Genomic DNA, 4,890 nt, shown 5'->3' with positions numbered 1-4,890 from the left:
CACATCAACAAACTGAGGAATAAAAACCACATGATCATCTCAATAGATGCAGAGAAGGCATTTGACAAGATCCAACAGCCATTTATGATAAAAACTCTGAACAAAATGGGCATAGGAGGAAACTACCTCAACATAATAAAGGCCATATACGACAAACCCATAGCCAACATCATACTCAATGGGCAAAAACTGAACCCCATCCCCCTGAAAACAGGAACGAGACAAGGATGCCCTCTATCACCACTCTGATTTAACATAGTACTGGAGGTCCTGGCCAGAGCAATCAGGCAAGAAAACGGAATAAAAGGAATCCAAATAGGGAGGGAAGAAGTGAAACTCTCACTGTTTGCAGACGACATGATCTTATATATAGAAAACCCCAAAGAATCCATTGGAAAACTGTTAGAAGTAATCAACAACTACAGCAAAGTTGCAGGGTATAAAATCAATTTGCATAAATCAGTAGCATTTCTATACTCCAGTAATGAACCAACAGAAAAAGAACTCAAGAATACAATACCATTCACAATCGCAACAAAAAGAATAAAATACCTTGGGGTAAATTTAACTAAGGAAGTGAAGGACCTATATAATGAAAATTACAAGGCCTTTCTGAGAGAATTGGATGACGACATAAGGAGAGGGAAAGACATTCCATGTACATGGATTGGAAGAGTAAACATAGTTAAAATGTCCATTCTACCTAAAGCAATCTACAGATTCAATGCCATCCCAATCAGAATCCCAATGACATTCTTTACAGAATTAGAACAAAGAATCCTAAAATTCAAAGAGCCTGAAGTCAGCAATCCCAAAAGTCCTGTGCACCCCAATGTTTATTGCAGCACTGTTTACAATAGCCAAGACGTGGAAGCAACAAAAGACCCCGAATTGCTAAAGCAATCCTGAGAAAAAAGAACAAAACGGGAGGCATCACAATCCCTGACTTCAAAACATACTACAAAGCTACAGTAATCAAAACAGCATGGTACTGGTACAAAAACAGGTGCACAGATCAATGGAACAGAATTGAAAGCCCAGAAATAAAACCACACATCTATGGACAGCTTATCTTTGACAAAGGAGCTGAGGGCATACAATGGAGAAAAGAAAGTCTTTTCAACAAATGGTGCTGGGAAAACTGGAAAACCACATGTAAAAGAATGAAAATTGACCATTCTTTTTCACCATTCACCAAAATAAACTCAAAATGGATTAAAGACCTAAAGGTGAGACCTGAAACCATAGGCTTCTGGAAGAAAACGTAGGCAGTACACTCTTTGACATCAGTATTAAAAGGATCTTTTCGGACACCATGCCTTCTCAGAGAAGGGAAACAATAGAAAGAATAAACAAATGGGACTTCATCAGATTAAAGAGCTTCTTCAAGGCAAATGAAAACAGGATTGAAACAAAAAAACAACCCACTAACTGGGAAAAAATATTTGCAAGTCATATATCTGACAAAGGCTTAATATCCATAATATATAAAGAACTCTCGCAACTCAACCACAAAACATCAAACAGCCCAATCAAAAAATGGGCTGGAGACATGAACAGACATTTCTCCAAAGAAGATATACTGATGGCCAATAGGCACATGAAAAGATGCTCATCATTGCTGATCATCAGGGAAATGCAAATCAAAACTACACTAAGATATCACCTTATGCCCGTTAGAATGACAAAAATATCTAAAACTAATAGCAACAAATGTTGGAGAGGTTGCGGAGAAAAAGGAACCCTCATACACTGCTGGTGGGAATGCAAACTGGTGCAGCCACTATGGAAAACAGTATGGAGATTCCTCAAAAAACTAAAAATAGAACTACCATACGATCCAGCCATCCCACTACTGGGTATTTATCCAAAGAGCCTGAAGTCAGCAATCCCAAAAGTCCTGTGCACCCCAATGTTTATTGCAGCACTGTTTACAATAGCCAAGACGTGGAAGCAACCTAAGTGCCCATCAACAGACGAATGGATAAAGAAGATGTACATATATACAATGGAATACTACTCAGCTGCAAAACAGAACAAAATCATTCCATTTGCAATAACATGGATGGACCTTGAGAGAATTATGTTAAGTGAAATAAGCCAGCGAGAGAAAGATAATCTGTGTATGACTCCACTCATATGAGGAATTTAAAACTATGGACCAAGAACAGTTTAGTGGATACCAGGGGAAAGGTGGGGTGGGGGGTGGGCACAAAGGGTGAAGTGGTGCACCTACAACATGACTGACAAAGATTAATGTACAATTGAAATTTCACAAGATTGTAACCTATCAATAACTGAATAAAAAAAAAACTGGGAATAGATGGGAACTTCATCATTCTGATAAAGGACATATAGGAATAAAACACAGCTAACATCATACTTAATGGTGAAAGATGGACTGTTTTCCTCTTAGATCAGGGACAAGACAAGGCTGTCCACTCTTGCCACTTCTATTCAACATTGTACTGAAGGTTTTAGCCCAGGAAATTAGGAAAGGAAATAAAATAGGAGGCATACAGGAGGAAGATCCAAGATGGCGCCGTGAGTAGTCCTCTTTGTCTCTCCCCCTTCAAGTCTACAATTATTTGGACACTTATCGCTTGACAAAGGATATCCAGACAGCATCTCAGGACGTCTGAGATACCCATGCGACTAAACATCAGAAGGCAGACGGACTTTCCTCCGGGAGGATGTGGAAATAGGTGAAAACTCTCCGACCCCGACCGAGCAGCCTAGTACCCGCAAGCGGCTTTCTTCCAACGGACGCCCCCAGAGGATCTACACACATCTAGGGCAGGAGTGAGCACACAACAGAGGAGCGACGGTGGAAACAGGTGACCAGAACCCTACCTAAACCCCCCACAATTCCTAAACGCAGAGGGAAACTTTGGAGTTGCACACCTGAGCCAGCGGGGAGAGTCTCTCCCCGCCATTGGCGGGGAGACCCCGCCTGGTGTTCGCGGCACCCAGAGGGTCCCAGAGAGAGTCGCTGAGGGTACGGAGGTCTCCCAGCTGCCGTTGCCCACCCTGTGGGAGTAGGGATTGCCGGAGATCTCGGAGAGGACCGGGGCTGGGGGAAGTTTCAAAGGCCGGCTCTGTGACCCGGAGGGGAAGTGCCGGAGTTCCGCCGTGGCAGCAGACAAAACTCTCTGTCTGCCATTAGCAGAGGGGCAACGCCCAGCATTCACGGCTCCGGGAGAGGCCCGGGGAGAATCCCAGAGGGCGGGGCGACCCCCAGCTGCCATTGCCCGCCCCGTGGGACTAGGGATAGCCGGAGATCTCGGAGAGGACTGGGGCTGGGGTGAGTTCCAGAGTCCCAGCTTCGTAGCCTAGGGGGAAACCCTACAGGCTCACAGCAGCCTTAGGGAAAGCCTCTGCACAGCACCAGTAGAAGGCACACAGCCGCCAGCCACAAGGATGGAAGACCCCAGGGCAAAAGCAGCACAGCTAGGTGAACTAACCACAGACTGTAGAAGATGCCAATAGCTCTCCTGCGACCCATAGAGGACAAGTGAGATTTTGTGGGTGCCGACAGCAACGGAGTGACAAATATAAGTGATCCCACCCCTGGCCGCTGGAAAAGCCCATAACACCGTTGCAGACCCTAAGGAGAGAGCACATCTAGGTGGGCTGCAACAGTAGGCACCAGCGGCCTGAAGCCCCCCTGTGACAGCCCCCACGGCAGAGGAGGGAATACAAAGGGCCACTGTGGCTACGAGGTGGGGCCCAGGCCCAGTTAGCAACTGCGGACAGGGTTCCTGGTTGGTGCAGTATAAACAGCTGCTCCCCCACCGCAGCAGCTGAAACAAGTGAAAGGAGCAACTAAACTCTATCTCCATGTGGAGGCACAAATCAACAACATCAAGCAATATGAAAAAATACATTAAATCTCCAGAACAGAAAGAAAGTAACAAATACACAGAAAACAATCCCAAAGAAAATGAGATATATAACCTAAATGATGATGACTTCAAAACAGCCATCATTAAAATTCTCAATGAGTTAAGAGAGAATTCTGACCGACAACTCAACGAGTTCAGGAGCTATGTCACAAAAGAGTTTGATACGATAAAGAAGAACCAAACAGAAATATTGGAAATGAAGGACACAATAGAGGAGATTAAGAAAAATCTAGATGCTCTGAACAGTAGGGCCGATAATATGGAGGAAAGAATTAGCAATTTGGAAGATGGCAATATAGAATTGCTGCAGGCAGAGGAGGAGAGAGAAGCACGACTAAAAAGAAATGAAGAAACTCTCCGAGAATTATCAGACACAATTAGGAGATGCAACGTAAGGATTATAGGTATACCAGAAGGAGAAGAGAAGGAGAAAGGGGCAGAAAGCCTATTCAAAGAAATAATGGCTGAGAACTTCCCAAATCTGGTGAGAGAGATGGATCTTCAGGTGACAGAAGCCAATAGATCTCCAAACTTTATCAATGCAAGAAGACCAACTCCACGGCATATAGTAGTGAAGCTAGCAAAAGTCAACGACAAGGAGAAAATACTAAGGACAGCCAGGCAAAAGAAACTAACCTACAAAGGAACCCCCATGAGGCTATCAGCAGATTTCTCAACAGAAACTTTACAGGCTAGAAGAGAGTGGAATGATATATTCAAAAATCTGAAGGACAAAAATCTACAGCCGAGAATTCTCTACCCAGCAAAAATATCCTTCAAATACGATGGAGAAATAAAAACTTTCCCAGATAAACAAAAATTAAGGGAGTTCATTGCCACAAAACCTCCTCTTCAGGAAATCCTCAGGAAAACCCTCATTCCTGAAAAATCCAAAAAAGGAAAGGGGCTACAAAACCAAGAGCAGAGGAGATAAGTAGAAGGACAACAACAGAGAGTAGCAGCTCTACATCAGAACAGATTAAAC

The sequence above is a fragment of the Equus przewalskii genome, chromosome X (genome assembly GCF_037783145.1).
Source record: "Equus przewalskii isolate Varuska chromosome X, EquPr2, whole genome shotgun sequence".
Taxonomy (NCBI): Eukaryota; Metazoa; Chordata; class Mammalia; order Perissodactyla; family Equidae; genus Equus; species Equus przewalskii.
The sequence above is the reverse complement of the archived record's forward strand: the minus strand, read 5'-3'. Positions refer to the sequence as shown.